Here is an 18,662-nt window from a genome sequence, read left to right on the forward strand (position 1 = left end):
TTAGGGAGATGATGGCTTTGTACAACCAGCCATCCAGGAGGTGGAGAACACTGGCTTCTGCTGGCTGCTCTGACTGCTTGTCCCTGACTATAACATCCCCTCACACACCTTCAGCAGGAGGGTGGTGCTCTCCCTGTACCGGGCATGCAGGGAGGCCATGTCAGGGGCAGATGCCCTCAGCAGCCCCTGACACCAGCATGCACTTCACTGAGGATCTGTGGACCAACCACAGTGGGAAGCATGATGCTTTCCTGTCCCTCATGGTGCACTGGTGAGGGCAGGAGAGCAAGGGGACATGTGCGCCTGGTGGTGTGGCCAGCCCCTCCCATGCAGCAAAGCACAGGTGGGCCCTGCTACATGTATAGGTGCTGAACACTAACCACATGGCAGATGAACTGTTGGTAGCCATGGATCACCAGATGGAGGGATGGCTCTCCAGGTATCCAAACCTTTGTCGAGGGTGCATGGTCACCAGCAATGCCGCTAACGTAACTAGGGCAGCTGAGCAGGGTCATTTTATGTCCATCTGTTGTGTGGTGCACACTCTGAACCTGGTCATGCAACATGCGTTTTGCCCTTCTGGGGCTGGGCCAGGCAAGACATCCCTGTTGTAGGTGCTGGGCACTGGTCTGCTGCTGCCATGGCTGCTCTTGCAGAGAAGTGCCACAAGATAGCAACTTACTTCTGCCAGAGCAAAAATTGGTAGGTGTATGTTCAAGGAGAGGCAGCTTGAGCTAGGCCTATCTGAATACTTGATTCCTCAAGATGTTCCGACCCAATGGAACTCTGTGTTTCTATTGCTCCAGTGCCTGCAGGAGCAAGAGCCGACATCCATGCTCTAGTAAGTAGGCATGGCTAGGAAGTGTGCAACCTATTCAGCTAGGACTGGGCACTCATTTCCGAGATTGCCTTGGCACATGAGCCATGAACAGCTTGTGTGCCAAGACAGCAATGCTGAACCAGGCTTTGCCCACTGCTCTTCTCGAGAAGATGATGGGTGAACTTCAGACCATGCTGACCACTGAGAAAGCAATCACCTTGGCAGGTCATCTGAGGACTGGAGTGGTGGATTGGCTAGGACACCTTGTGTGTATCAGGAGTGCATGTTTTGTCCTGCCTATGTGACTCAAGGATGAAGGGCAAAGCCATCACCCCTGACCAGCTGGCCAGGTGAAGGGACCTCCTGGTTAAGGAGATCAGTTGAGCTGAGGAGAGGAAGTTGGAACGCAATCATGAGGAGGGTGCTGGAGTGCCTACTTCCAGTGCACAGTCCAACCCTAGCAGCAGTGTAATCACCACATCCCAGTCCAGCAGCATGGTGTTCCTGGCAGGGCCAAGTGAGCCAGTAGTTCTGCCTCAGCATTCCACCTGATGGTTCACAGTGGGCTCCCTTAGCACCTTGCCAAGGAGGAACTCATGGAGCCCTGCAGCAGTGCTGAGCAGTGTGTTTTGCAGTACATGCAGGAGCTGGTGGCAGGCCGGGATATGGAGCTGATCCAATTTGTAACATGTAACAAGGTCTAGCCAGACTTGGCAGCAATTGACGGATAGTTCCTCTTGTGCCTACCAACCAGTACACAGCGTGAGAGAGTGTTCTCCATGGCTGAGAATGTGCTGACAGTCCATTTGCATGCTGGTCTTCCTGAGGGCCAGCCTCTCCCTGCTGGGCTATCCAAAGCTTGCCACAGAAGGTGAATGACTCATGGTCACCTCCACCCACTGCAACACCACTTTCACCTTGGCCAACCCTGGCCAAGCCCAAACCCAGATGTGTTACAGGCTGATGGGTTGGTTCCCTGACCCATGTGTCAGGCTGCCAGCCAGATCCCAGCACCAATCTGAGGTCATTAGGTTATCCAGACACAAGCAGGCAGTCCGGGATGCATGCGGGAGAAGAAAGAAGAGGTTTTTTTCATGGTAAGAGTCTAGAAGCGTTGTTTCTTGTCAGACAATTGGCCAATGATTTTGTGGTTTTCTTTTCTCAGCACTGAGTATAATATGCTGTGCTACTGCTGCTATAACTACCTGGTTTTGCTGGATTAAAAACTTAACCTTTACCCCCAAACTCCATAGGATCATGTTGACCCTATATTGACCCCCAAAACACAGCCTACCAAGTTCCCACATCTATTTGGATTTCACGTGTCTGACCACAAATCAGACCCATCTATGTGTTACCATGGTAATACCCCACCCCTCCAGTACACTACTGCTTGGTGCAGCTCACAGACTTAATAAAATAAATACCTTCTAAAATAATAATAATAATAATAATAATAATAATAATAATAATAATAAATTAAACAAATGAAAAGACTAAGCTAAAACCACATTTTAAATTACAAATTTTAAGAAGTTTCCAATTAAATGTTATTAGTGAAAAGCTGAAAATTAAGAACTAAAAAGCTTTTAAAAAAACCCTACCAGTTACAAGCAGAAGATAAAACATTTAAAAGTATATCTAAAAAGCTGTGTCTTTGTTTTTTAAAGTGTGTGTTTATTACTAACAACGATCAAAGATCAGCAAATATGTTTTTTAAAAACATTGAGAGAGGGAACGTGGCAAAACTCTTCTGGGAGGGTTGAAAAGGGCTGTCTCTAGTGCCTGCCAACTAGATCTCTGTTAGTGGTGGGACCATAAGCAGGGCCTGAGATGCCAAATGGAGGGCCCTGGTATGTATGTATAAGTGAATGCGGCGTGACAGGTACCCCAGCCCTAAACCATGTAGGGCTTTAAAAGACCAGCACCTTGAACCTAGCCTGGACACGGATTGCTAACCATTGAAGCTGCCGCAGGATGGATGTTACACTTGTAAAGCAACTTGCAAACCCGAGAATCTTTGCAGCAGCATTCTGGACCCGCTGAAGCTTCCAAACACTCTTCAAGAGCAGCACCACATATAGTGCATTGCAGTTGTGCAATCTGGATGTCACCAAAACATGGGTGACTGAGGTCCAGTGTTCCTTCTAACAGATTCCCAGATGTTGCTGACTACAACTCCCATAATCCCCAAGAAAAGGCTATTGCAGCTGGGGATACTGGGAGTTGGAGTCAACAACATAGCCTGTTAAAAGGAACTCTGATGAGGTCAGGTCTAACTTCTCCAAGTGGGTAGTAACTGGCATACCAGCCATAGCTGGTAAAAAGCACCTCTGCTGCTACATGCACCTCCGCTGCTACATGCACCTCCAAGGACCGCATCAGAAGCACCCCCAAACTGCAGACTTTGTCTTTCAGGGGGAGTGCAACCCCATCCAAGACCAGATTTACCTCACTACTCAGATGATCGGTTTTGCCAACCCAGAGCACTTCCATCTTATCTGGATTTAATTTCAGCTTGTTTGCCTCCATCCACTCCAGAACAGCCTCCAAACCTCAGTTCAAAGCATCCTCTACCTCCCTGGTGTCTGCTGACTTAAATTATAGATTGAGTTGGGTGTCATATGCATATTGATGGCCCATGGATGACCTTTCCCAGAGGTTTCGTGTGGATGGTAAACACCATAGGGAACAGAATAGATCTCTGCAGAACCACATAGGCCACAGGCCAAAGCGTGGAGCAGGTATCCCCCAGCACCACCTTCTGGGTATGACCCTCCAGGTAGGACTGGAGCCACTGTATAACCATGCCACCAAGTCCCAACCCAGAGAGAAGACACAGAAGGGTACCATGGTTGATGGTATCAAAAGCTGCTGAGAGGTCCTGTAGAATCAACAGTCACACTCCCTTTGCCTATCTTCCGATGTGGTTCATCCACCAGGGCAACCAAGGCAGTTGCTGTTCTGTATCCAGGCTGGAAATCAGACGGAAAAGGATCTAATTAATCAGATTTATCCAAGGCTGCCTGGGTGTCATATGCATATATGACACTCTCCAAAACCTTGCCCAATTAGAGAGAGCCAATCAGGATGAGGAGATTTTACCGGTTCTGGATGGGGTTGCACTGCCCTTGAAGGAGCAAGTATGCAGCTTGGGGGTATTACTGGACCCGGCTCTGCATTTGGAAGCTCAGGTGGAGGCGGTGGCCAGGGATGCCTTTGCACGGTTTCGGCTAGTGCGCCAGCTGCATCCCTTTCTCGAGAAGGCAGATCTGGCCACAGTTACCCATGCCTTAGTCACGTCAAGGCTGGATTACTGTAACGTGCTCTACGTGGGGCTGCCCTTAAAGAATATCTGGAAACTGCAGCTAGTGCAAAATGCGGCTGCTAGGGTTTTATCTGGAGCTGCCCGGTGGGAGCACATCACACCCATTTTGAAAAAGCTGCACTGGCTACCAGTTTGTTTCCAGGTCCAATTCAAGGTGCTGGTTTTGACCTTTAAAGCCCTAAACGGTTTAGGCCCCAGATACCTGATGGACTGCCTGCTCCCAAAGGTTGATGCCCGCTCAACGAGGTCATCTGAGGGGGCTCTGCTCCAGGTGCCGACAATGAGGGAGGCTCAGTTGTCGTGCACGCGGGACAGGGCCTTCTCTGTTGCTGCCCCCAGACTCTAGAATGCTCTCCCAGTGGCTATTCGCTCCTCGGTCTCCATCGCAGCTTTTAGAAAAAGTGTAAAATCTTGGCTTTTTGCCCAGGCATTTATTTGATTCTCTGCTGCTGCTCTTTATAGTCTGTATTGCCTTTATGCTTTTGTTTTAAAATTTTAATCAGATTTGTTTAATATATTTTTCCACTTAATATTTTAATTGTGTCTTTTTTACCATCTTGTGTTTAAATTTTTGCTGTAAACCGCCTTGGGATTGCTTTAATGAAAGGCGGTATATAAATTTAACAATCAATCAATCAATCAATCAATTAGTGTACCACAGGTCAGGAACCCCTGCACTACATGGAAATGACTCCAAGATCTGCCAAAGGAGGCTGGTGCAACTCTAGGAAGCTACTCCATTCATTTCCTTTAATCTGCACCTGAATAGCATGAAATAAAACTAGTAAAACATATTGTTTGAAAGGTACATTTACTATCGTTATTCAGAAAATCAATATGTAGAACTAAACTGAACAATTCAACTAATAGATAAAGATATTCACAGAATCATAAAACAAGTTTGTAAACTCCAGAATAAATTGTTTCTTTCAAAAACATTTATAAAAGGTTGCCAGCCCATCATTGTTGTTTTTCTTTTAGTCTTATATAATGTGTTAAAATACCTGTAAGTACAAAATCCCATGACTGAGCTTCTGACTTATTCAGTGTAAATATCACTGAAATTAATAGGGCAAGTCAATCCTATTTATTTCAATGGGACTTCCATTGAGTAATTTCATCAGGATGTCAGCCCATGATATCTTTATCTATTCTTTCATATTTGGAATTTAAGGCTGTCTCCAATATTTTACATAAAGAATCCTGGCAACGGTGACCATATATTATACTGATTCTTTATCTTTATCTTTTTATTACCAGCAGTACAATTGATTATTCTGGCTTCCTTGACAATAGTTGAAGAGCTTGACCTGGTGGTCAGAGCTGAAATGTAGAATTGTTTCTGAAATGTGGACACCAAATTGCATATCACCATCTCAGTCTTCAAAGTGGGTATCACGTATGTTTTGCAACCTTCCTTTTCCTGTTTGTTTGTTTGTTTGTTTGTTATCCAATTTATATACCACCCTTCCTAAAGTGACTCAGGGTGCTTTACACTAAAATCAAAAACACACAATAAAACAATTAAAATTAAAAAAAACATTTAAACCAGATTAAAATTTAAACTAGATATCATTAAAAGCCAGGCTAAAAAGATGGGTCTTTAACGCTTTCCTGAAGGCCTCCAAGGAAGATACAGGCCGCTGTTGGCATGGATGTAGGGATGAAACAGGTATTCAAACTTGAAATAGAGAATTGTGTCATAAATGTAAATAACTATCAGATTTCTTTATGGTATACTGAAGGGATACATGGCATTACAGTGGGATTTGCATTTTTCTTGTTCCCTTTGAAAATATGCATAGCAGTCAAGCCTTGGTTAAATTGCTTCATGAATGTGCACATCAATGTTCATTCTGACTTCTCAGTTTTAAGGCAGATACATTAAGAAATATCTTTTTGCAGTCTTCTTCTTCCTTTTGAAACTCCCACTGTACTGGGATGGTAGGATTGCGTCCTGAATATACATGCCAAACTCCATCCAGATATTTAAACGCTTGAGGGTTATTAAAAAAAAAACCAAAAACCTCCGCAAAGGGCCAATTCAGACATACCGCCAAACCATAGGTAAGCATTCCCTGAGGTTAAGGGCTGTGAATTGTGCCACAGCTGATCCTCTGGGAGAGGTCACCCATGGGCCATCAATATGCAGATGATACCCAGCTCAATCTATCATTTAAGTCAGCAGACACTAGGGAGGCAGTGGATTGTGCCACAGCTGATTGTGCCACAGCTGATCCAGTAACTGAGGTTTCATTACCTCTGCCCACTTGGCAAGAGCCATCTCTCCTTCTTCCTAGTCCTCCCAGACCCATTCCCAGCATTTGTGGCACTCCTTGAATTGCCAGACCATGGGCATGACATCAGTCACATCCATAAGAAACTCCAACCTCAGGTATGTGTAACTGCAGTTTGGTGTTATGGCCCAAAATGTCTTTTCTGAGGAGAATGAAACCAGATGTCTCCCTCAGGCTTATATTGAGGCCATTTATTGAATTATCACTCAGAACATAATTGAGGGCTATATACATAATTGTATATAATTGATTGTAATTGTGAGGCATTTTCTCTCGATTTGTGACATGAGGCACTCATTGTCCCATTGTGATATTTTCCTTGAGTATTTCTACATCAGCCTCTGGCTCATTTGCAAAGACACTGTTGGAGAAACCCAAGTCAAGGTCTGTGTAGACTCTGGGAGCCTGGAGCAGTTCCAGACTCTTTGTTTAGTTTGGATTGACATGTTATATCCCATGATGAGAAAGGAAAATTGTGTTTGGCTTGAGGAAAAAGAACAAAACCAAGATCTTTGAGACTTTACATATAGGAATATGACTACCCTGAAATAGCTATGACTGTTACCATTTGTACTATTCTACGGTGGAAATATCAACCAGACTCAGGCCTTTTGAGACTCAGGTCTGACATATCAACCAGATCAGTGTTCCCTCTAACAGGGAATCCCAGCTGTTGTTGATTACCTCCCATAATTCCCAGCCAAAGGCCATCGCAGATGGGGATGCTGGGAGTTGTAGTCAACATCTGGAATTCCCTCTTAGAGGGAATGCTGAACCAGACTCAGGACAATACTTTTTTTGCTGTTTTGGCAATTAATACATAATTTCAGCATCAATACAGGTAGTAATTTGAGATTAGTTAGATAATTTTGCTCAGCTAAACTAAGGGAAAATATTTTCTCATTTGACTGTTTGACTTTTAGCTGCATTTAACTGAATGGTTGAGATTTACTTGCAGTTGCATAGTGAATAGATTAGCCTCTTTGTTTTGTTTTGTTTTAAGGGAAATGATGACCACAATATTTATTTAGCAATTTATTTTTACAAAAGCAAAGATATCAAAACAAACATACCAAAACACACAATTATTTGGCAAAAATTAGACATTGGGATATAACAGTGTAATTGAGGAAACAAAAATATAAACTGTGTTTCTTCCAGGAAAAGATTGATTGCTAGCAGATGTACATATCTGCAGAAATAGGATTACCAAAGGAATAATATTTATAGCCTCAGCATGCAAGGCTATGAAGGGAAATGTCTCAGAAATTCTGAAATACTCTTTGGGGCTTTAGGCTTTCCATTAGTCAGCTACAAATTCTTTAACAAACCTCAGATAGTTTCAAACCATAAGGCAATCATATCCCTTGTTTAAGTGTATACTTGTGATTCTTACTTCAAGTTGTTCTAACCTGTGGTGTCCCATTCAGAGACTCTCACATGATTTGAGAAAAGGAATTCTCATATCTGGCTGGCAAAAGAATTAAGTGCAGGAGTAATTATGGAGATGCCTCCAGTTCTTATGTACTACCCAGTTCATTTTCCATGTGGTTGTGGACATTCATGACTATATGGACAAATTCAGAAGTATGAATTAGCTTCCAAATACATGTGAATTAAGAATTATCCAGTTGGAAGTATGAACCTGCAACAAATGGTGAGCCAGCGTGGTGTAGTGGTTAGTGTGCTGGACTAGGACTGGGGAGACCCAAGTTCAAATCCCCATTCAGCCATTATACTTGCTGGGTGACTCTGGGCCAGTCACTTCTCTCTCAGCCTAACCTACTTCACAGGGTTGTTGTGAGGAGAAACTTAAGTATGTAGTACACCGCTCTGGGCTCGTTGGAGGAAGAGCGGGATATTAAATGTAAAATAAAATAAAATAAAATAAATAATACTGCAGTATTTACTTGTGTTGCTTACTCCTGTGGCTAACCATGGTGAAAAATAGGAATTCGCAATAAAGACAGGAGTCCCTACTCTCACTTGGATCTTACTTCATATGCAAATTTCTGTTTTCTGGGTTTTCTGTCGGGGACGGCTTCAGTTGTTTATTGAGTCTGAAGTATGGTTCAAGAGGACAGTGCTTCATTAAACAGGGGACATTGGTGCTCAGATATACATGCTTGTGAATGTTGCTAGCTTATTGTGTCACTGTGTACACACACGCACAGTGACCAGCAGATTAACAAAATTGGTGTGTAACTCACCCCTCTGTTCATCAGGAAAGTTCACATCCATACAATTCTGTTTAAGTTATTTTAGGGCATAGGTTAACCCTTCACACCAAAAGGATAAAGGTGTTAGGCCACCTCACCCTCATAAACCCAAAGGTGTGAAATGGCTGGTGAGAATATTAGGTTTTTTTAAAAAACATCTTTCCTAGGGATGTGCAGAATGTTCCTAAGTCAGAACATTCCGACTTGAAACATGCTGTTTCAAGTGCTCCAAGCTCACAACAGAATGCCCTTCAAGTGAAGGGCCTCTTCCAAGTTCAGAACAGAATTGCCAGTTTTGAGTCAGAACATTCCGAGCATGCCGAGCGCCATTTTGGAATCCAAAATGGTGCTCTTCTGGCCTCTGTATATGTAGGGCAGCCATTTGCGTCACCACACAAATCAGTACCAGCACGCAAATTGCTGCCACACATACACAGAGGCCAGAAGAGCACCAAATGGATTCCAAAATGGTGCTCTGAATGTTCCGACGCAGAACAGGGTCATTCTGTCGGAACAACTGGTTTGACCGTTTTTTTCCAATGGAACATCCTGGGGATTATGCGCTTCATTCCAAGCTCATAATGGAACACAAATCCGTTTCGTGCACATCCCCAACCTTTCCCCGTCATAAGCAGAAGGGGTAGTGACTGTCTTGCAGAGTATCCTTCAAGCTGAGAGATTTCCCACTCTTTTTGTTCAAGCTTTCCTTCGCCCTCAGTCACCACTGAGTTCCATTAGCTCTGCCCACCTGGTTTTTTGTTAAGTGCCCTCTGTGTCTATGAACACAGAGGGTAGCTTTCCTCCTATGTTGCTTCCACACAATCACTTCTCTTTTCTTCTACCTAGTTGTTTTCAGCCACACAACTGAAAATTGGGAACACAAACAGCTCCCAAACCTGAGTCGGACAGTTTTCAGTTGTGTGAATGGCCTTAAAATGAAACATCAAAATGACTAATTTTGATTTAAATTATTTTAAAGTAGCCCACCCATAGCAAAACTGTGAAAACTGTTACTTAAAAATAACCTTCAATGGCAGAACTCAAGAAGAGGGATTATGAACACCTATAACACACTTGAAAAGTGTGTTTAATACTATTTCTTTCTTGTTGAAGGAAATGAAGCCTATTAACAAATTCTCTGTCCTTTCCCCTGCAGCAGAGGCTTGAAAAGAGCTGGGGGAGGAGAATTCCTGGTAGCTCACACAAAATAAAACACACACAATAATATATACTAGCTGATCCCACACAAAGCATCTGTGCAGCAGTACACTCCCCCCACCTTCTGCCCTACTCCCAAGCCTTCTGCCCCAGTCCTCTTCCTGCCAAGCCGTCTGACCCAGCTTGCTCCCTCCTCCGTTTCCCCCCCTCTCTTTTTCTCTCTCTCATTTGTGCTTCCCCCCGCTCCCCGCTTTTTAGCCTGCTTGTGTTTTCCCTGCCGGCCGTTGCCGCCGCCTCCTTCCTCCAGTCCCTGGTGAGTCGGGCGGCCAAGCGTTCAGCCGGCTCCTTCCTGCATGGCCTCCCTCTAGAGATTCATCTTCCGAAGCGGCCAGCCATTTGTCTTTGCCCAGCCAGGCTCCACCGCTTTCTCTCCCCTCAGCTTCCCCACTCCCTTCTGCCCTGGTCCGTTCAGTTCTCCTATCCACTTGCCCACTCTCCTTCCTTTCCTCCCCAAGCGGCCACTTCCCTACGCGGCCAGCCACTGCCCAGCCAATCCGGCACCTCCACCGCCCAGCCAATCTGCTGGGTTGCCGGGATGCATCCCCACAGAGGCACATCTACGAGAATTAATATAATAGATGGGAAATACATGAAAATACATTGTGTTTGACATATTAATATCAGCAACAGAACAAAAGAAAAGGAATGTGCTTTTCAGTTAAGGCTGCAATCCTATACACACTTACCTGCGAGAAAAACTCATTAAAACCAATGGAGCTTACTCCTGAGTAGGCATATATATGATTGCACTATAAAGGAAGTTAGGCAGCTATGGGAAAAGCCTTACAAATTGCAATGCAGGCACTTAGCACTTAATTTACATCAAAAGGAAGATAAAGCAAGGGCAGCCTCAAGGCATCTCCTGTTAAAAAACAAAAACAAAACCAAAAGACAATGTCTCCAAACTTCTTATTGTTCTTCAGTTAAAGGCCAAAAAACTGACCTTTGAAAACCAGGATTCAAGAGCACAGAAGTACATTTAAAAGTACTACTGTGGATACTGTTCTTATAAAGCATTTTCATAAATATCATTATTATAAGGATTTTAAAAATCATGATTGTTGATCACGTTCAATCTTATAAATTTCATAGAATGAACTCACAAATGATACCATCTCGGAAGGAAATGAAATGGATGTTCCTTTCAAAATGTGTGTTTCCTTCAGGTCTGGATGACAAATTGGATTTCTCTCTACTGTATACTTTGATATTCCCTATATATTTGTGATGTCTCTTTAAGAAGCAGAATCTAGATAGGTGTTTAAGAGCAGCAGATACAGCTGCTGGTTTAGCACATTCCTTTTGTAGACTCACAGAGAACTGTATTACTGACAAGAATACAAAGAAGTTTGGAGACTAATTTTGTCTTATTGGCAGTATTGTAAGTTAGGGATGTACATGGAACCGGGCTGGGGTGACTTGAGGGGGTGGGGGTGCCACTTTAAGGGTGGGGGAGGGTACAATTACCCTTCCCCCGCTCCCCCCCACCGGTGCTCGTTTTCCAGAAAAGCCTTTGGGGTGACAGTGTACTTCCCTGCTGCCCCTTCATTCTCTTTGGCCAGAACTAGTACCGGGTACACATGGACATGTTGACGTGAGCATGCACACCTGGTACATCTGGCCGAAGAGGGGAAAGGGGTGGCAGGGAGGTACGCTGCCGCCCCAAAGACTTTTCTGGAAAACAAGTACCAGTGGGGGGAAAGCGGGAGGAGGAATAAGTGCACCCTCCCCCGCCCTTAAATCGACTCCCCCAGCTTTGAACTTCAACTGCCCCCCAGTGTTCGAACCTGTTCAGAGGCCCATAAAAGTGCCTCCGAATAGGTTCGTGCACATCCCTATTGTAAGTTTGGTTTTTTTGGAAGAACTGGTTACTGAATTGGATTACTTCTTAAGTAATCCAACAAAATATAGTTGGGTTCTTTATAAAGTGTAATTTGTATTTCAGTGTATGCTAAATAAGAGCCACTGGAGGGAGAAAGCACCATTAAGATTTGCTTCTTGGAGAGACATCCAGAGTAAGTGCTGGAAAAAGCATTGGATTACTAGTGTGTGTGTGTTTTTAAAATTTTGGCTTCAAAAATATCATATTGGTATTCTAGAATTGTACTTTTTTAAAGAGTCCACAACTTGAAAGCATGAAGATTGCATCTGAAGATTGAGATACTTTGTTAATCTACTGAGTAAACTCCAAGACTACCTGCTCTCTTTGAAGAGGACTTTGAAATGTGATCTATAACTAACAAAATAGTGGCTGGATTACTGTTGGTACTTCATTTTGACCGAGGAATATCTCAAAACTTAGTCTTAGAGCTACAAGTTTCACACTGTTCAATTAATTGTATAATCTCAACTTTGTCATTTGTATCACTTACTATCCAAAGGATTACCTATACTGTAATACTTCTGTGTCTTACTATTTGTGTCTTATTCCATTACCAAGTCAGGTACTGATACTGCTACAGCCATGGGAATGGACCCTCCCAATGTTTCCTCGGTGAAAAGGCAACCTCCATGGCTATTAGCTCAAATCTGCCCTCAGAGGAACATTCCTCACCTGTCAGCCACATGACACTGCAGCGGGGGAGATGCAGATGAATGAACAAAACCAAAGTAAAATTTTACTGCTGACAAAAGGAAAATAATTTCAGTGCAAAACAATGAAATAAGCTGGAGTGAAATGTTCTAACATTTAAATGTTTTTAGTCTTTAAATTAACTGATTAGAATGCTGGCAATTTGCTCGTGGAAGTAGCTTGGCTTGAAACAGCACAGTGCATGCCATGTAACTCTCCCTAATAGGAATAACAGAGCCGAAAGAGACTGTATGTTGGAACAGGGCAAGTAGCAAACTTCCTGGCCTCACCCAGGCTCCAGATGGAGACAATGCTCTCACCGGGCAGTATCTTTGTTGCAGAGGAGCTGGTTTCTTGGACTGAGGGCAAATCAGGCCAAGGGGCCCTTCTGACACTTCTTGAGGAAAGCTAATTCTCCACTGCCTGTCTTGCTATTTGGTAGATCTGAGATCTTTCTGTTGCCTCAGGTAGGGGATTTTGAGGATTGCATTTGGAATCTCTAAAGTTGTGCCGTCGACTCCTGGCAACCACAGAGCCATGTGGTTTTCTTGGTAGAATACAGGACGGGTTTACCATTTTCATCTCCCACACAACATGAGATGATGCCTTTCAGTATCTTCCTATATCGCTGCTGCCCAATATAGGGGTTTCCCATAGTCTGGGAAACATAATAGCGGGGATTCAAACTGGCAACCTCTTGCTCGCTAGGGAAGTTACTTCCCAGGAATCTGTATGGCATCATAAAAGCAGATTATGAATGTCCTACTCCACAAGTCTGATGTTCTGACCTTGCTTTCTATGAGCTGACACCCTATCAGCTTCAGGAGCCAGCTGAGAGCAGAAGTGGAACAATTTTAAACCTTATATGGAGTTGTGATTTTTAACTCATAAGTAGAACAGCCTACTCCCAAGTAGCTCCATTGGTTACAATAGATGCTCCAACATTTCCAGACCAAAACCATCCAATTTAATATTTCATTTCAGGGAAGTGTGGTAGTAATCCTCATACCCCAAGCATGGTGGGCAAGCAAGAGATTGCCAGCCTGAACCCGTCACGCATGTCGTGCACATGCACCTGGTGGGTGGGTGTGATGTGTGTGCGTGCCCGATGCATGCAGGGACGTCTTGTACTAACAGGTATATTCCAGGCAATAGAGTGGCAGAGAGGTACACTGCTGCCCCAACAGGCTTTTTGGAAATCACTCAGCAGCGAAGGGGAGTGCATCTTCCCCTGCCCTTAAAGGCAGATAACCCACCCACCCCCCGCCGTTGAACCTTTGAGCCGGCCAGGTTTCAAACCTGTTTGGAGGCCCATAAAAGGGCCTCTGAACAGGTTCGTGCACATCCCTAATAGCTACATACCCCACTTAAATAAATGCAAGAAGTCAAGGATATGCAATTCTATACCCACTTACATGGGAGTATGTCCCATCAAATTCAATGGGACTGACTTCTGAGTAAACATGCATAGACTTGCACTGTAATTTTAAAAACTATTTCAATGGGTCTACTCTAAACATCCAGATCAGTGGTTGGAAGAGTAAGTGACTGCTATTTTATATTAATGATTGGGTTAAACAAATTACAGACGTAGCTTTAAATACAACAGCTCAAAAGCTGACCAATCTGAGCTTTGGAGAACAGCAGCCCTGCTGAGACCCCGGATGGGGGAGAGTACCTGGACTGTGATCCTGCAGCACTACACAAGTGCTTTCATTTCCCCAAAGCTAAGCACTGCATTCCTTGGAGATAATGAGGAAGTGCCTGACCTTTGTGGAGAAACAGAATGGAGTCTGAACATTAAACTTGGCAGATAATTCTGCTGAGCTTAGAAAACAAGATTGTTCTGAACTGGGAGGGGAATGTCTTTAACTGTCAGCATGAAGCTGGCTTGGAAAGGATCTTCAAGAAAAACATATGGATCTGATCACCCTTGGTGTGCATGCTCAAAATCTGTGGGCTAATTGTTATGTTTTTTGTGGGCTTTTTAAACCTGGAGGTAATGAGCAAAAAGGATTTCTTCCATTTTTGATATTCATTATAAAGGAGCTTTCATGGGAACCACTCATTTACTTAGGTGCCAATCTTTTAAAGCTTACCAAGGCCTCTGCATTATATTTTTTATAATATGTAGGCCTCAAAAGTAGAGGAAAAAAGAAAAAAAATCCTGTGGCAAATCTGATATGTGAAGAGTTTATATTGTGAGCCCTTTGGGGACAGGGATCCATCTTATTTATTTATTATTTCTCTGTGTAAACTGCCCTGAGCCAATTTTGGAAGGGCAGTATAGACATCGAATGAATAATACGTTAAGAGCGTATCTCTGTGCACCATTTGCTGCTCTCAGAACTGCTTTTCACTGGCCTGAAACTGAGAAGCAATAGCTAACTTTGGCATGAACTCCAAAATCATGCATGTGTGCACACACACACTCTTCACCCCACTTGGGAATCCATGTTGGGATGGAAGAGTCACCCAATGGCAGAGGCATTGTCATATGCTTGTCATATTCCCCCCAGGGGGTGAGGCTTTAGTTCAGTGGTAGAGCACCTGCTTTGCCTGTAGAAGATTCCGGGCAGTGTTTCCTCTAAGGTGTGCACGGACACTCTTTTTTTGATGCCCAGCTAATTTTAGATCCCGCTCTTGTTGAATCAGGAAGGCCCCACTCTGAATGCATTTGTGCACATACTGCCATGATACTGCGACCCAGGACAGAACTCATTCCGTACATGGATGAAAAAGATCCAAGTGAATACTGGTCTCAGGTACAATCCCTAGCATCCTTTCCAAGTGGAGAGACTCCTGCATGATACCCTGGAAAGCTGCTGCCAGTCTGCATAGACAACACTGAGCTAGATGGACCAGTGGTCTGATTCGGTATAAAGTAGCTTCTTATGTAACCTAGCACTTATTTGTTTACACCCCCATTAGCCAATATTATTATTAAGTTAATTACACACACACCTACACCTACATATGTCAGAGTTCAAGCAAAGGTTAGGAACACACCAGTGGTGAAGCCAGACAGACAGGAATCGGGATCCAACTGGAGATGCGCTCGAGGAAAGGATCAGAGAGAGCAGAACTTCTAGCTTTGCTAGATGAATGCTTTCTCTCTCTCTCTCTTCTTCCCCCACCACCTTCCACCTGTAGGTGTCCATCCAGTTTGATAGATGACTGTAGTTGGAAGGCAGGAGCAGAGAGCAAAACAGAAAGTGTCCAGCCCCACTCTCTCTGTCGCCTCCCTTGCATGCACACCTCCCTGTTTCCTATATTATTATATAGGAACCTCCCCGTTTCCTATCTTTCCGGACAACCAGATAGTTAAACTGCAGATCAGCTCCCCAGGGGTGCAGCTAGGTAATTTTAGACCCTGTATCTAATGAGCTTATATATACATTTCACCACAAACCCACAGGTCTGGTCCAGAGAGCATTTGAAGAAAAGCGGGGCAGCAGGAGGGAGACCACAGGACTAGGACCGGGAAGACCCGGGTTCGAATCCCCATTCAACCATGAAACTCACTGGGTGACTCTGGACCAGTCATGTATCTCTCAGCCTAACCTACCTCACAGGGTTGTTGTGAGGATAAATATAACCATGTACACCGCTCTGAGCTCCTTGGAGGAAAAGCAGGATAGAAATGTAAATAAATAATAAATACATACATACATCTTCTTGATCATTCACCACAGACAGACAGATCTGGGCCAGAGTACATTTGCAGAGAGAGAGAGACACAGAGAGACAGACAGACTGACTGACTACGCAGGCCCCAATCAATTCACACAGCTTCTTTACCACTCAGAAACTAACTGGGACACAACACATGCCCCTTGTTCCACAGTTCAAATACATCTTGCTTCACAGATGTCATGCACGCCTTTGGATCACAAAACAACTTGAGCATAGTGCATTTGTAAACAAAAAACCCTGTTTATTCAGATGTAACAGTTACACTTTCACTAGCTGCGAAGTACTCTAGGGATAGAGATAATGCTTTCTGACAGCTTTGCTGCAGTGGGGAAAAATAATTTTAAAAATCACAGGATTGACTGATTTCCTCAAAATAAAAATACACAGAGTTCTGCCATCTTGGGTTATATATGTGCCCAATTTCAGAACTCTAAGCCCAGCCATTCTGGGAACATAAAGAGTTGGGCAAAAGTGGGGGGCCATTTAGCACTTTTTTAATGAAGGCAAGGGGCAGATTCCTTCACATGGAGTGGAATGATGGTCCATTGGGTTGGGGGCTTCAGTTGCAGAAGTTTTTGTAATTTTCTCCCATGAAACAAGCCACTTATAGGACTTTTTGAAGTGCTTTTATTCAAAAAAATAATTAAAAATCAAGAAATAGACTGATTTGCTTCAAAATCAATACATAGAGTCCTACTAAACAGTCCTACATCTGTGTCCAATTTTAGAACTCTAGGCCAAGCCATTCCAGAAATATAAAAGGGATCCTCTTTTCCCTTGGGGCCTCTAGGAGAGTAGACACATGGACCTGGGCCCCCAGGTCCAGGCCTAACTGTACCCCTGCAGCTCCCTGTCAATCTCCAGTTTAAAGGCCCGGCTGCCTGGAAGATTAAGCAGCTGAGAGATACACACACAAGGGAGGTGGGGCTGGCACCGCTTCCTGTTGCTGGTTCAAGGATCAGATGGCATGGCCAGTTTTAGAGATTGTGGCCAGCATCATCTCTCAAGCAAGTGCTATCATTATGGTTTTACCTAAAGTGATGCTTGATTGGAGCACTTAGTCAAACCACAAATAATTTCTGAGTTTTTAGGGTGCCACAGAACTTTTTATTTTGTTTGCTACAACAGACCAACAGGCTACAACTTACCAAAAGAAACATAAAGCTTTTTAAAGGTTGCGAGAGGAGAGTTCAGAGTGTCTAGGTAGAGTTAGCTAGAAATTAGAATCTGGAATATAGGCTTGGGGACAGACCGCACAAGTTGCGCTCTCAGGATCTGCTACCTACTGTAGTAATGCCTGTGTGCCTTCATGTATAGGACTGTGCTCTGTTGTGTACTTGTAACTACAGCAAACATTACAAGACTGTCCCAGATATTTCTTACTACTCAGAACTGGGGAACATGTAAATACTTGTTTTTATATTGGAAACAATAGTAACTGGGTGTGTTACTTCTCCACAGAAAAGTAACACATCCAATTACTATTGTTTCCATGAGACAAAAAATCGAAATGCAACCGTACTTAAACACATTAGTCAGATACGCCTCCAATTTCCATGTAGTTTCCTTGTAGTTCAAGTTAGTGAACTTGAACTTAATAAAAGACTAGGATCAACATCACAATAGATGATTGGTACATGCCTCTTTTTATTCCCAGGGAGAGCCAATCTTCAACAGTGATCTTTTAACCTGCTTTCAATGAAACCTGAAGGGTTATTGTGCAAGGGGGCATAGGTTAACCTGGTTATTTATGTGTACCTGGCTACAAATGCATCCATTACTTAAAGAGAAGGGCTGTTTGCACATGGATATTGCAGCTGAGCCTGACTCTCTCATCCAATCTGAACTGTTTTCTTATCACACTTTTTGCATGGCACAAAAAATCCTAAAACATGCAAAATTGCTTTGAAACATTGTTTGATTAACATATAGCCACAAATAAACTAGTATCCGTCTAGTGCAGAAGTTTCTAATCATTTTAAACAATTGTACCCCTTCTGTTGCAAACCTTCAGCTCAAGTACCCCACAGATTTTGTAAGGTTGTTCTCACAACCAACCCTAGTCTGGGTAGAGCCAGTCATGAGAAGCACTGAAATTGATCCCAGTGTATCTCAACAAGGTAGGCTTTAAAAAAAAAAAGGCTAAAAATGAGGTAGGAGGGCACGCGTGCACCCTCTATCCCCACCCCCGTCATGTGGACAATCAGGCTGCCAGCAGTCATTTAATCCATAGAGGCTGGGGGAAGGAGCGACCCAGCCTCAGGGATTTCTAAAGTGCACTGCATAAGCGGTGCTTTGCATTGTGGGATTCCTGGAGGCTTGGGTCATGGAAAGAACTGTACAAAGAGGTTAACGTTTCAAAATAAAATAAGGTTTATTTTAGGGTTTAGGGGTACAGGAAGAGAAAATGAAGGTTAAAGAGCAACAATATTTAACTTACAAAACTAGCAAGACTAACAAGTTACAAGGACTGTTTTAAAGCTCACAAAGAGACAATTTGGCTTAAGTTTCC

The sequence above is a fragment of the Hemicordylus capensis genome, chromosome 5 (assembly GCF_027244095.1).
Source record: "Hemicordylus capensis ecotype Gifberg chromosome 5, rHemCap1.1.pri, whole genome shotgun sequence".
Lineage (NCBI taxonomy): Eukaryota > Metazoa > Chordata > Lepidosauria > Squamata > Cordylidae > Hemicordylus > Hemicordylus capensis.